At 39.8% G+C, this 15,783-nt stretch overlaps 2 protein-coding genes across 2 annotated transcripts in view; one reads left to right on the forward strand and one right to left on the reverse strand.

Moving 5' to 3' along the window:
- The window catches only part of LOC124256764 (WD repeat-containing protein 49-like), a 152,569-nt gene that overhangs the window by 81,762 nt on the left and 55,024 nt on the right, over window positions 1-15,783 (forward strand). The gene's annotated exons all lie outside the window — the stretch shown is intronic.
- The window catches only part of LOC124256765, a 57,040-nt gene that overhangs the window by 18,639 nt on the left and 22,618 nt on the right, over window positions 1-15,783 (reverse strand). The window contains exon 2 of the mRNA XM_046690730.1: window positions 3,076-3,168. The gene's annotated coding sequence lies outside the window, so the exon portion shown is untranslated. The remainder of the gene's footprint in view (window positions 1-3,075; window positions 3,169-15,783) is intronic.

Raw genomic sequence — 15,783 nt, forward strand, 5'->3', positions numbered from 1 at the left:
CACTTTGTTAGCGCTTTGAGCATGGGCCTTGTGCATGGAAAAGGCGCATTATAAGTTCACATTTATTATTATTATTATTATTGTAATGGTAAAATCTATTGAGGAAAGCAGGACATGCTTGACTGTCATTCTCTCATCACAAGGGATGCAAAACAGAGGATCCTCACCTTTCACCCGGTTATTCATGAGTATATCAAGTGTGGTCAGGAACCTCTTCAAATCTGGACTGACAACCCAAGTAGGTGTAACCGATGGTTTGTGTAATTTGATCATATTTACTTATTAGTTATACCTACTTGAGTGTCCTACTTCTTTTGCATGATGACTGATCAGGGATATAAGATCTTATGTAGGGCTTCAACGAGTCCATTTTCTTGGACTCGAGTACTCGAGGGGTGAGACTCGACTCGGACCCGAGTACTCGAAATTCATACCTTTCAAGCAAACAATAGCGTAACTTGCATGACATGTGTTCCGATCAGACAAATGAACACTTACTTCATTCCGACTTTATATCGTTATGTGACTTACATTTCCCACTGGTCAGAATCAATATTTGGATGTTTACCTGACACTTGTTTCTCTCATCGTTCTTCTTGTACTGCCTGCAAAACGCAGTGATATACCGCACAGGCGGCATTTGGTTATTTTTCTCTTTTCTCTATCCAGATCAAGATACGCCCATACATTTTTGATATTTTTATCTTTCTCCATGTCTATCAATTATCAAGATAGTTAACTTATCATTTTAAGAAGTGAAATTTCAAACGATGTATAATATTTACTCTCATTTGCAGAGAATTGTAACAACTAATACCATACAGCCACACCTTGTGAGGAGTAAACTATTTAATATAGGTCTTAATAAAAACATTATCAGATGGGTTAAAGAATTCAGGGTACATAGAACTCAGTATGTCAGTGTAAATGGCTACCAATCTTCTTTTCTCTCAACCTCTACTGCAAAACCAAATAGGTGTGTTCCTTCATCCGTAAACTTCGTTTTGTATACCAATGACTGTTACTTGTCAATATATGACGTGTTTACTGTGAAATTCGCAGATGACGCCACTGTTACTGGCCTAATTTCCGATTCAGGGCCTAGATTTTCAAAGCTCTCTTAGCGATAAGATAGCCGTAAGTGCCATACATTAACATTAACTTACGACTATCTTAGCGCTAAGAGAGCTTCGAAAATCTAGGCCCTGAACATTATTATCGTCAAGGCATTGACAAAACCGTAATGACAGTTTTTTATCAAACCTTATCAAATTTTCTATGTTGGTATGGGGGTCTGTCTCATTGCAACTAAAACAAGCTTTTCAAAATTGTTAATACTGCTTGCAAAATTTCTGGGGTGTCTTTCAAGTATATACCCTTTATCTATGAGCGCCAGATTGTCACAAAGGCAGCTAAAATTAGATTTGATAGTTGACATATTTGATCTCACCATTTTGAACTACTTCCTTCTGGACACTGCTGTCGATTACTTTCCCTCAAAACAGAGTTCGACAGTCTTTCATACCATCAAGTATTCGTGAATGCAACAAATATTTTGAATCACCATCACGTGATTACAACTAGAATTATTCAGCCTCTTTACCTATGTGGTTAATTGAATTATATCATGTCAGTTTTATTGTGTAAATAGCATTCGTTTTGTGCATGTAATTATTGTGTATATTTTTGTGAATTGTATATATATTCATATTGAGACAGTTTGGATGTATAAGAATTTCCTCCGGGATAATAACGTTATATCTAATCTTAATATTAGACGTTAAGGGCCGCTCATGCTCAGCACATGGCAGACAGTCTGTCAACGTCAATAATTTGAGTTATCTCCCCTTTTCGAGTCCTCGAGTCCTTGAAAATGGACTCGAGTCCAGCTAAACCCCACTCGTCCTCGAGTACTCGAGTACCCGTGGAAGCCCTAATCTGATGACAGCTTTATAATCAGAGTATGGGATCAGAAGTGGTGTCACAGATTTGTTAAGTGCTGCCTCATAGTAAACCCTAGTCTGTCTCAGTCCCTGAACCACATTATTTTCCCTACTGCCTAGCCCTCCCTGCAATGTAGTCTGTCTCACAGTCCCTGAACCACATTATTTTCCCTACTGCCTAGCCCTCCCTGCAGTGTAGTCTGTCTCACAGTCCCTGAACCACATTATTTTCCCTACTGCCTAGCCCTCCCTGCAGTGTAGTCGGTCTCACAGTCCCTGAACCACATTATTTTCCCTACTGCCTAGCCCTCCCTGCAGTGTAGTCTGTCTCACAGTCCCTGAACCACATTATTTTCCCACCTGCCTAGCCCTCCCTGCAATGTAGTCTGTCTCACAGTCCCTGAACCACATTATTTCCCCTACTGCCTAGCCCTCCCTACAATGAAGTCTGTCTCACAGTCCCTGAACGACATTATTTTCCCTACTGCCTAGCCCTCCCTACAATGTAGTCTGTCTCACAGTCCCTGAACCACATTATTTCCCCTACTACCTAGCCCTCCCTGCAATGTAGTCTGTCTCACAGTCCCTGAACCACATTAATTTCCCTACTGCCTGGCCCTCCCTGCAGTGCTAAAGCCCTAAATGAAACAAGTCGAGATTTCCTCAGGTCTTTCTAGGGCTCCTTTTCAATATAAATGGGCTTGTTTGTTGCTATCAAAATTATATATATTCAGAGACTAAGCATTAGCCTAAGTAAACCCTTAACTCAATCCCTGTCATGTCGTGCCAGAGTCAAATGTCAAGGTCACTTTGACATGACCTGTAAGAAAGCTTTTTTCAGAAAGTATTGTCAGTTTGGTATGGAAACTATGTTAAGTTTTGTTATCAAAGCTTGCAGGAGACATTTTTTCTGTGACAGATGACACTGGAGCTGAAGGCGACTGAATGGGGAGAAGGCGTGCTAGCACGTAAAGCTTGAGGAAGCACAATATCTTGAGCATTAATGATTAGGATTTGACACAACTTCATGCATGTGATCTCTAGGATGGGTCTTATTTTGAGAAGATTCTCAGTGACCTTTTTATGAAGGTCAAGGTCAAATATGTTGCGTTTATATGATGGCAGTACTTACTCTTGTCTCTTTGTGCTCTGTGAGACGACATTCACTGCCCGATATCACTGTCTGATATCACTGCCCGATATCACTGTCTCATGTCAGCTACGTCTGGAAGGAGACAAACAACAGGAATCTGTTATAATGCTTAAAATACACTAAAAGTGAATGTTCTATAATATTTTGATCCAGGTTGATAGATCAGTTGGTCTTCAATTTCCATTCTCAGCTCCAATGGGAGAATACAGCCGAATGTACCAATGATTGAGTGAAACTATGAGATGCGGAAACGTTTTACTTTAATATAAGTTCGAGACTGGATATGTCCCAATCATTGTTTTAGTCATGTCCAGCAAACAATTCATTGAAAACACCTGTGTGTGAGAGAAAAAATTGGTTTTGTACATGACATACAAGGGTGGGAGGGGTCACTTATTTTGTACAGAACTTTTTAGGGGGGGGTCATTCACATTGTACATTCTTCTCCATAAAAATCATCACCATCCCCCCTAGCCATAAATTATGAATGGTCCCTAAGAGGCCATACTTTCACCCTGGCCAAACTTTACCTGGGGTAAGAATATCCTAGGACAAAACTTCCCCCTGGCCAAACTTTCCCCAGGGTAAGAATATCCTAGGACAAAATTTCTTCCGGGAAAGTTTGGCCTGGGCCAGATTCTCCCCGGGGAAAGTTTAGACCGGGAAAGAAATGGCCTGCTATACCTGGTTAGCATTAGTCTTCAACAACCCGTGCTTATCGTAACACTATGGGATCGGGTGGTCAGCTTTGCTGACTTGGTTGACATGTGTCATCCTATCCCAATTGCATAAATGTCTTGAGGCCAATCACTGGATTGTCTGGTCCAGACTTGATTATTTACAGACCGACATCATATAGCTGGAATATAGCTGAGAGCGGCGTTAATAACAAACAAACATTGTACAAAGTCGTGGACAACTATGCTGGCGATATGTAACTCCACTAACCTGGAGTTGACAGCTGGCGATATGTAACTCCACTAACCTGGAGTTGACAGTAACTAGGTTGGATGTGTCTACACCCCCATGGCATGGATCATATCTCACAGTGTCAACAACCCTGGATAGTCAGGCTATACTCTCTCCCCCTTGACCTGAAGCTCTCTGAATCTCTGGACTCTTTAAAATAATAATAATATGTATATTTATAATCGGCTGAATTCCACACATAAGGCATGCTCAAAGCGCTACATATTTACAAATATTTACTAAGCAAAGGTTATGCTAGAACGAGGCTGAAATTTTTGGAAAGTTAAGTTATAGATTGTAATATTTTCTGAAAAGATGGGTTTTCAGGGAACTTTTAAATGAGTCAATCAGGGCTCCCACAGGTCAGGGAAAAGTCAGGGAAATTTGGCATTTCTCTGAAAGTCAGGGAAAAGTCAGGGAATTTTTATATGTTTTCAAAAGTCAGGGAATAGTCAGGGAATTTGGGGTTTAAGTCAGGGAAATTTAGGGTTTTGGTCAGGGAAAAATAAGACTCAGAAGGTCGCTAATCGGGTATGGTAGTAGTCAAAGTCAAAGTAGCAGCACATGTTACAGACATTTCATGAAATAAATTACAGTTCAGATAAGAGATTGCTTTTAAGCATAACAGCATGTTTTACATAAAGCCCAAGATTACATATTACATTTTCATTTCTGGAGGATAGAATGGAAACAAAGTCACTTGAACGATATTTTTACAGATAATTATTTGGCATGTATTGTTTTCTTAAATCAGCATAATGTGAATTTTATCTTCTGCAGCCGGGTGACATAACAGACATATTCTTCTATGAAGCACAATTGGTTGGATTTGTGAATCAAACAAGATGAAACATATTTTCTGGGTTAAAATCCCAAAATTCTGGGAAACTGACATAAATTTGATAAGAGCCTTCTTAGCTTGAATGCGGGGAGATATAGTCGATGCCTTGCCCGTCTGTCTGTCCGTCCATCCGTAATCATTTTGTTTCCGGACCATAACTCGAAAACGGTTCAATGTTTTTAACAAAACTTTGCAGATATTTCAAACAGAACCTAAAGTGGTGCCTTTTGCTAATTACAGATTTTTGTCATATCTATTTTTCTTGGTTTCCATTGAAACATATTGGAATTTGTCTAAAAAAAAGAAGTTCAACTTTAAGTAACTGTCAGATGATTTGCTCTTTCATATTTGTATGGGCTGGGGGATTTGTCATCTTCTGATGACTCTTGTTTAGTATGGAAAAACACTAATCCGAGATAGGCATAGTGATTAACAATAAATAATTGTTTGCCATTCAAAAACATTTTTCTTTATAGGCAACAGATCCACCTCTTCTAAAGATAACTATGTTAACAGATAATTTTCCATTCATTTGTATACTGTTCCAAAATTAGATAGTATGATGGCTATGGTGGTTTCTTGCAAATTGTGAAAGCCCATATTGGCCAAAAATACCCATATGTTTCATTGTTAAAGTACAGCATAGGTTTTATAATATGGCCTATGTTCTGACATTTGCTGTTTATTCACAGAATTGAAGGTGGTTTAATGATGTTATGATAATCTAGTTGTCATGGTGTACTGAATGTAAAGTTATATCTTGCATGTTTATTCTTTCCAAATACGCCTTTTATAATTACAACATTTTGTGATAATAAAGAAATGTGTTCCTGACTTTGAATGAAACAATTCAATTAAATCATTAGTTACACATTTATGCTCTTTGTCAAAAGCCTGTAATATAAAGTACAAAGTTTTCAGATGATATATTACTGACTTCACCTGAGAATATATATTTGATGGTCACTGTCAAATGTTTCTAATAGTATTATGTAACATTGTGGCAGGAGAGTCAAGGAAAATTTTCTTCATCACAAATATCAATGTTTTGGTTAATGTAATAAATTAACAAATATTGTGTGTATTTATGATATGTGTGAAGGAAATATCTTAACAGGGTGGTTAGGACTGACTGAAAGGGAGGAAGAAGGCCAGTTTTTACACTTAAATGGTCAGGGAAAAATCTATGCTTGTCAGGGAAAAGTCAGGGAATTTTGGCCTGCCATGCCTGTGGGAACCCTGTCAATGGAGGGAGACATTTTGAGTTCAGTAGGGAGTTGATTCCACAACTGTGGTGCACCATAGCTGAAAGACCGAAATCCGAATGCCCGGAGCTTCTGTCTGGGAATGGTGAGAAGGTGTCTATCTGCCGATCTTAACATTCTGGAAGGATTGTGCTTGGTGACTAGCTCAACAAGGTACTCTGGAGCCGTAAGATGGTAACACTGGTAGGCAAGACTCAGGACCTTGAATTCAATTCTGGCTCTGATTGGTAGCCAGTGAAGAGACTTAAGAACAGGCGTTAAATCAAACCTCAAAACTTGCCTCTCTGTTCAATATTATCATCAACAGCCTTTCTTAATTTTTTGGGGGTAGAATAGGTCTTCAGCAACCCATGCTTGCCACAAAAGGCGACTATGCTTGTCGTAATAAGCGACTAACGGGATCGGGTGGTCAGGCTCGCTGACTTGGTTGACACATGTCATCGGTTTCCAATTACTCAGATCGATGCTCATGCTGTTGATCACTGGATTGTCTGGTCCAGACTCGATTATTTACTGACCGCCGCCATATAGCTGGAATATTGCTGAGTGTGGCGTAAGACTAAACTCACTCACTCTTAAGTTTGTGTGTCTTATGCAGCTATTCCATTGTAGCTTTTGTTAATTCTGTATATATTAAGTATGTATTTTAATTAGAAGATAAAGCTACTCTGTTTTCAATTTTGCGGTCCTTTATCGTTGATTTAAGACCGCTAAATGTCATTTAAGAACCGAATGCATTATATACTGACGCTTTTGCGCTGCTGACGGATTTTCCAGCTTCGTAGTTTCTTCACTGGGATTAGGGTCAAGAAATTCTTCTTCAAACCATTCGCTTTCACCAAAGATGCTGCCGAGATAGAAATTGCCGATGTCCAACATGTTTGTTTACAAACAATAGGGTCAACGAGTTCATTGTATTCATGCGCGGTGAATCGGTCACTTTAATTAGCGGTCCTTAAACTATCATTTAAGCACGGTTTTGATGAGCTCTCAGCCAATCAGAATCGAGTATCACACATTGTCATTCTAGAATGTAGCACCAAGAGCATTCTTACAAGTGTGGATATGTGGGCATTAGAACTATGCACTATTATTATTATCATTATTATCACTATTATAAAATGTCGGTCAGCATTGGAAACAGCTTAAATATGGAAGGGTTGCACATTAGGAACCGGTGTGTGGAATGACAAATTATCTCAGACTCTGCTGCATTGTTGAGGGCAAAGATACTACGGCTGCGCAATATAACCGGTTTACCGATATTTACCGGTTCAGACATGAAAACGATACGTATTGCGATACGCTGATCGAAAACCGGTATTTTGACTTGCATTCGGAAAACTTCGTAACACTCGGAAATCTTCGGATATTTCCTTTTTTCATTTGTGCCAAATATTGTTCACATTTTTATTTTTAAAGCTTAATCAAGCATAGTGATTTTGCTGTGTATTTGTTCTATAAATCAAGCATTACCTGGATTATAAGTAGTTTTTTGTGTAAAAATACTTCACGCAATATATTGCAATACATATCACAGTACATGCTTTTGCATCGCAATATATCGCAATATTAAAATTCTATGCAATACCCACCCCTAAAAGATACGTACTAATACCATTATGTATCTACTCACATACTGTCAGTCACATCTGGCACTGACAGCTTTCTGTGGGCAGTATGTTTGAACTCCCATGGGTAATCAAAACGGATCCAAAACAAATTCCATTTAAGTATAAGGTAATAAGTATTGTCTATGTCTGTGTCTAATTCACACTTCATTTGTTCCTGTGGTGCCACAAGTAGGTTTTATGATAACTTTTAGTCATTTTGGTATTTTTACGCAATGTTCCTGAAGTGTTTTATTTAGTTGTATTTTTGTACAAATATTATCCCCCGTGGTACATAACACGTATGGGAAGTCAGAATGTTTGAACTCCCATGGGTATTTCGTAACTCATTTGTTCCACTTGTGCCACAAGTAGGTTTTATGTTTTTACGTAATATTCCTGAGTGAATTTACACTTTTTCAAGTGTTTAATTAAGTCGTATTTTGATACAAATACCTCGCCCCATGGTGCATATCATGTATGAGTAGGGCCTTCATACAGTCAGTGAATAATTATTGGTGCTGAAATATGGGTATTCAGGTTGGATAGGTAAATACACAGTGTAGTGTACATATTGACACGAGGATTGATTGCATTACGGTGACATGTATCAGTCAAGTCGGTCGGTTGCTTTGTTGTTTAATGTCGCACTCAGCAATATTCCAGCTATATGGCGGTGGTCGGTAAATAATCGAGTCTGGACCAGACAATCCAGTGATCAGAGGCATGAATATTGACCTATGCAACTGGAAAATTTTGTCGTGTCATAGAAAAGCCAACCTCTACGATTTTATCGTAGTCGCTACGAAATTTTAGCCTCAAACTACGCCAATACGATTGCACTAGAAATTCTACAAAATTTTAAGAAAATTAATTAAAATTTGGATATATACACAAAAACATATTTTCGTCGATTAAATACATTTTCACCAAAAAGAGATGACAAGAAATGTAATGCTGATAATTTGGAAATCTGCTGTTGGAGGTATGTGAAATTAAAGCTGCAATCTTGATTAGTGTCATAATATCTTTCTCAGAATCTATCATGATTTTAAGTATTTAGTTGACTACTCAATTTATGATCAATCTACTAATTTTGATCCTTGAAACTACTATTTGCAACACTTTGGGGTTGGCATCTCTGATGTCAACCAAGTCAGCAAGCTAGAGCACTGGTGTTGTTAGTCACCTCTTACAACAAGCAGGGGTTGGTGGGGATCAATTTGTTAGTCACCTCTTACAACAAGCAGGGGTTGGTGGGGATCAATTGTAACATGGATCTTCCATCAACCCTTTCAGCAAGCTAGAGCACTGATGTTGTTAGTCACCTCTTACAACAAGCAGGGGTTGGTGGGGATCAAAATTTATCAGAATCGTGACAGGTCAAGGAAGTGAAGTATCCTGCCTACAGCCATAAACCAGTCCAGCTTATTGCTGTTTGTCGCTAGTACTTGACCCAGGAATTTCCTGAACCCACTCCAAGTTTTACAATATGACAGACTGAAATATGATTGACAATTCCAAGAATGTAAGTGGTGGCGGGTGGTTTTGTGTATTGAGCCCAGGTCACAAATCAGTTGAAGTTAAGCAACGTTGGTCACAGAAAATCGTTGGATAGGTGAGAACGGGCTCTTATCCTTTGTAGACTTGAAAAAAAAATTCAACCTCAAGGGTACTTATCTGGACCATCATCGAGTTGTTAGTAACCTCCCTAAAGAATGGATAAAGGTGATAGACATTTCTAAACCTATATGTGTCTACGATCTTAGGACGAATAACTTTCTAATGGAGTGGACTAAACCAGCAAAGGGATCTCGGAAGATATATGATATACTCGTGCAAAATAATTATCTCCCTATTATTTGTAGTAAATGGCAACAAATGTTCTTAACTGACTTAAACTGGAAGGAAATATTTAGTCTTCCTAAACAATGCTGTAGAGATATCAAGCTACAAGATTTCCAATATAGATTTTTGCATCGCATTATATACACCAAAAAGGGATTATTTAAAATGAAGCTGATCGACAATAGTATTTGTCAAAGATGTAACAATGAAAACGAATCGATTGTGCATGTATATTTTGAATGTCCCCAGGTTAGTCATTTTTGGTACAATCTGGAACAATTTTTGAGACAACATTTGTGTTATGAGATTCAGCTTAATCTTGAATCCATCCTCTTTGGTATCCAGGGGACCGCAAAATTCAAACTGGTGAACCACTTTCTTTTGGCCGGAAAAAGATATATATAAGTTGTATTAGAAATGAATCTCTATCTTTCAAATGTTTTATTGCTACCTTGAAAGATATTTTTCAAGTTGAGAGATATGTTGCTAGAATAAAAAACCAACTAAAAGAATGTATGAGTAAATGGCTACCACTACTCACAACATGGACCGATGTGTCATGACTCAACATGCTTAAAGTAGAATTTTTAGATAGTGAATTACAATATGTGTCAATCCACGGATGGGAAAAGATATACATATTTATATGCATAAGCTCTATTAAAAATTTAATATTGACCCTAAAACATGTGGAGTAAACAATGGTTCCCATTACACAACATGGTCTGATGTGTTATGACTCTTCAATGTATACAATCTATGATCTTTGTGCAGTAATACTTGAATGTATCTACTCATGTTTGAAGACTGAAGTGTTGTGAGCTGTCAACATGTACAAGCTTGTATTAGGCATGACATCTGTATAATAATGTATGAATGTTTTTACCTCTTGGTTACCCAGAAGGATACGGTGCTGTTACCCAGAAGGATACGGTGCTGTTATGAAAACGAACCAAATGAACCCAGGAGCAAACAAGTAATATTACTTATAGCACCGACTTACCTAACTGCTCAAACTTAGACGATCCGCAATTATACTACTTTGTTTGGATGATATATTTTTTCTTTTTTAAACATATTTTTATTCCGTCAATGCAGAAATCTGGATAGGCAAACAAGCCTAGTGGCTTATATAAACGCCGCTCCAGTACCCGGTTCCAATATAGCTGGATACATATTTGAAACAGTCCGACAAGAAAAGAATAATACTGAGACAAAATTACACTCAGAAAAATGATTGAATAATAAATATTTGGTTTATGGTGTTGGTTGTGCCTAGCAATGAAAAGAGCTGCCGCAGAAAATCAAGTTATATAAATCTTGTCTTGCATTGAATATACATGTATATGTAGAGGTGATAATCACTGGAAGCACTTACTTTTAGAAATGAACTGGTGTAATGAGTTGAGAATGTCACAATTTGTTGAGTTATCCAATGCGCCGTTACCGTATAAGGTAGTTTTCACATCGTATCCTTGAATATAAAAATACACCGTTCTTAAATTTTGATAGTTCCGACATGTAAAAAGGTAGTGAATGACGTCTTCGTTATAATGACCACATGAACACTTAGCTGTTTCTGATATATGTAGATTATATCTGTCTGCGTTCAGATCACTACAGCCGAGCTTGAGGCGACAATGGATGATTTGACAAAATCTAGTCCCAAAATTTAAATCAAAGTAGTTGTCAGTTTCTGTTGGATTTATCATGGTTTTAAACTGCCTCACGGAAATAGCGTCAAACAGGTCCATCGGGCAATGAATTCCAGGACATAATCGCGCTCGGTAAGAATGATTGAGAATATCTTTGTGTTCTACAGTTAATAGTTTGAATGGAAGTACTATCTCTAAGATTATAGTTGCTTTGTTGAAATACTCTACCTGGTACAAGATCATTCAGATAATCAGGAGTCAGACGATGATACATTTTATAGAAAGTTATAAGTTTAGAGCGATATCGTCTTTGTTTCAGTGTGCTATAATTGGTTTCCTTATATATTTTATCTTGACTGGTGCCACGAACCGCACCGCATATAGTTCTTAATGCGTCTAAGTGTAAATTTTCCAGTAAAATCGCCTGTTCAATCGTACAATTATCCCATATATGACAGCAGTAGTCAAAAAGTGGTAAGATAAAGGAGTTATATAAAGTATTTAGCGTTTTCTGAGATAAACGATATTTCAAACTTCTCAGACAATTGATCATTGGACTAATTTTCTTTACCATGTTACCTATATGAACTTTCCAAGAACAATCGCTTTGAAGTGTTATACCTAAGTGTTTATGGTTATCAACTTCTTGAATAGTTTCGCCATTCATTAGTAAGTTCGGGCTGGCATACTTTTTCGTTTTACGAGTGAATGTTATACTCTCAGTCTTACTAGGATTAAAACTTACCTGTGGTTCAGGGACTGTGAGACAGACTACATTGCAGGGAGGGCTAGGCAGTAGGGAAAATAATGTGGTTCAGGGACTGTGAGACACACTACATTGCAGGGAGGGCTAGGCAGTAGGGAAAATAATGTGGTTCAGGGACTGTGAGACAGACTACATTGCAGGGAAGGCTAGGCAGTAGGGAAAATAATGTGGTTCAGGGACTGTGAGACAGACTACATTGCAGGGAGGGCCAGGCAGTAGGGAAAATAATGTGGTTCAGGGACTGTGAGACACACTACATTGCAGGGAGGCTAGGCAGTAGGGATGTGGCTAGGCAGTAGGGAAAATAATGTGGTTCAGGGACTGTGAGACAGACTACATTACAGGGGGGAGGGCTGTGAGACAGACTGTGAGACACTAGGCATGCGCCAATGCAGAGAGGGCTAGGCAGTAGGGAAAATAATGTGGTTCAGGGACTGTGAGACAGACTACATTGCAGGGAGGGAGGGCAGGCAGTAGGGAAAATAATGTGGTTCAGGGACTGTGAGACAGACTACATTGCAGGGAGGGCAAGGCAGTAGGGAAAATAATGTGGTTCAGGGACTGTGAGACAGACTACATTGCAGGGAGGGCTAGGCAGTAGGGAAAATAATGTGGTTCAGGGACTGTGAGACAGACTACATTACAGGGAGGGCTAGGCAGTAGGGAAAATAATGTGGTTCAGGGACTGTGAGACAGACTACATTGCAGGGAGGGCTAGGCAGTAGGGAAAATAATGTGGTTCAGGGACTGTGAGACTGTGAGACAGACAGACTACATTGCAGGGAGGGCTAGGTAAGTAGTGGAAAATTAATGTGGTTCAGGGACTGTGAGACAGACTACATTGCAGGAGGGCTAGGCAGTAGGGAAAATAATGTGGTTCAGGGACTGTGAGACAGACTACATTGCAGGGAGGGCTAGGCAGTAGGGAAAATAATGTGGTTCAGGGACTGTGAGACAGACTACATTACAGGGAGGGCTAGGCAGTAGGGAAAATAATGTGGTTCAGGGACTGGGAGACAAGACTACATTCAAAAGTTAACTTGGGTTAATATGACAATGTCTGTGGTTGCTGAGACAAGCTGCTTTAAATCTCTCCAAATCTAGGTCCACTGAACACTTTTTGGTGGATATTAGGCTCTACAAATGCACATTATATATTTATGTTACCCCAAAAATCAAATTGTTTCAGAGTTAACATTTTACTAAATAATGAATTTGTCCATAAATATTAGCAATAATACAGTATTACAGTATTATTGCTATGCTGCAATTTTGTACAAAGCAGATTTTTCTGTTTTGAGGGGAAAATAATATATTTGGTACTATTTGTAAGAAATTTAAAATAAAATTTATCAACATTTATAAACTTTAAGTAACATATATCTTTCTAGTATACAGAAAGTTAAGATACATTCTCCTAAAAGCATGTAGAACATATCTCTGAGAACACAACTCCGAATTTGTCACCAACAACATTCAGTGCTGTGTACAAGAACGTCGTGACTTAACCACTACATTTTTAATGACCTTATCTCATCAGGTGTTTCCCTCCGACATGTTACCTCCCTGAACAAATATCACAGTCTTAGATTTGACTGTCCAGTCATTCCGTCCATGCAACAAGCAAATACTTTACCTTAGGCTAGACCAGTTTTATTTCTTGTTTTACAGATTTTTGTCCTCAGAAAACCTAAAGGCAGGAGGGACCAAAAGAATAAAAATATAATGACCAGTCAAAGTAATATTCCTTCTAAATACACAAAGTACTTTGACAATTTATGAAGTGTATATGGGGCAAAAAACATCTAGAAAAATATTTCTCTTGTAAGTTTACATTTTTGGCCAATAAAAACATTAGGATTTTAGTTTTTGAGGGGGGAAATTTGTTATTATTTTCTTATTCTTGAAAAAATATGACAGGCGGATCTGTAAAACAAGAAATAAAATTGGTCTGGCCTCAGCTAGGAGAATGAAGAGAACAATTGCTGTTTGAAGTGAGTTGAGTTTTACGTGACATCGGCGTTATCTCAGCCATATAGCGACGATACCAAGTCTGCATACGTGGACATTTTAAATGAGTGTGGGGCTTTCAGAAACATATGTGTTCATTCCATTATTATTTACAAATAGAAAAAAGTCATAGCACACAATTTATAAACAACCAATCCGTCATTCACAGTGCGTAGTTACAATTTATAATACAGATCAGTCTCTCTTAAGAAGTTCATAATGAGATGTCCACTCATGTGGGAAAACAGATCTTTCCGATTTATAGCTTCATAATTAGAATACCCTGCGTTTTAAAAGTCCACACAGACAAGCAGTATATGCTTGATAGTGAACACTTCATCGCAAGAGACACACATAGGAGGTCCATCTACATCCGTTTTCAGCAGATAGCCATGAGTAAAGCGACTGTGGCCAACAGGACATCGTCGTAAAATTACCTCATCACGTCTTGACTGACAACCTAAGTAGGTATAACCAATTGTTGGCTTCAATTCATGAAGTTTTGTAATTCCTACTTGTGTGTCCCCCCTTTCTTGCATAAGGTCCCGAGTATAAGTTTTGATAGTGGGTTTGAAATGCATTCACCTACCTTTGGCTGTGCACATCCAAGTCAGTAGGACAATAATAGGACTAACACTATCTGAATAGTGTATCAGGTGTCATCCTGCAGGGATAAGGTTCACGTTTTAATGGCAGAAATTGTGCGCAGTATTAAGATAAGAACTTCCTATAAACTTTGTTGACTTGTTCTGTGAGGAAAGCTGAGACTTTATGGTTTACGGACATGTTTCCTGACAGATAAGATCGGTAGATCCCTTCAGATGAAAGCAGGGAGGGTTATGTGATTTGTTTTCTGTTTGGCTTTGTGTCCTGCTGTCGAAACTGGAGTGCTAAACATGGTTGAAAGGTGATAAGAGAATTAATGAAAGGAAGTGGGCAATTGTCTAAATTACAACTGCTTATCTTGCTCGTGATGAAATGTCAGTTGTCAGCTGTGGAGAGTAGTTTATTGGTCACAATCAGGCAGGCAGAAAATGAGGACCCTGTCCCAGACAGCACCGCCCCTACCTCCCTGTCCCAGACAGCACCGCCCCTCCCTCCCCCTGTTCCACAGCACCACCCCCCCTCCCCACTCTGCCACAGACAGCAGCCCCCTCCCTCCCTCCCTGTCCCACAGACCCCCTTCCCACCACTCTCCTCCCAGCCCAAGCCAGCACCCACCCCTCCCTCCCCTGTCCCACACAGACCCCCCCCTCCCCCCACTCTGCCACAGACAGCATCCACCCCTCCCTTCCCTGTCCCACACAGCACCCCCCTCCTCCCACTCTGCCACACACAGCAGCCCAGCCCCTCCCCCTCCCTCCCAGCCTCCCACCCACCATCCCCCCAGCCCTCCCACCCTCCCCACACACAGCATCCAGCACCCCCTCCCTTCCCTGTCCCACACAGCACCCAGCCCTCCCTCAGCCCAGCCAGCACCCCTCCCTCCCTCCCAGACCCAAGCCAGCACCACATCCCCAGCCCCCTCCCTGTCCCACACAGACAGCACCCCCTCCCCCCCCACTCTGCCACAGACAGCATCCACCCCTTCCCTCCTCTCCTGTCACAGCTGCACACCCCTCCTCCCTGCCCCACAGCACCCACTCCTGTCCCACACTCACCCCCCAGCACCCACCCACCCTCCTCCCAGCCCAAGCCAGCACCCACCCCTCCCTCCCTGTCC

This window comes from Haliotis rubra, unplaced genomic scaffold, assembly GCF_003918875.1.
Source record: "Haliotis rubra isolate DU_JTF1 unplaced genomic scaffold, ASM391887v1 Scf639, whole genome shotgun sequence".
NCBI lineage: Eukaryota > Metazoa > Mollusca > Gastropoda > Lepetellida > Haliotidae > Haliotis > Haliotis rubra.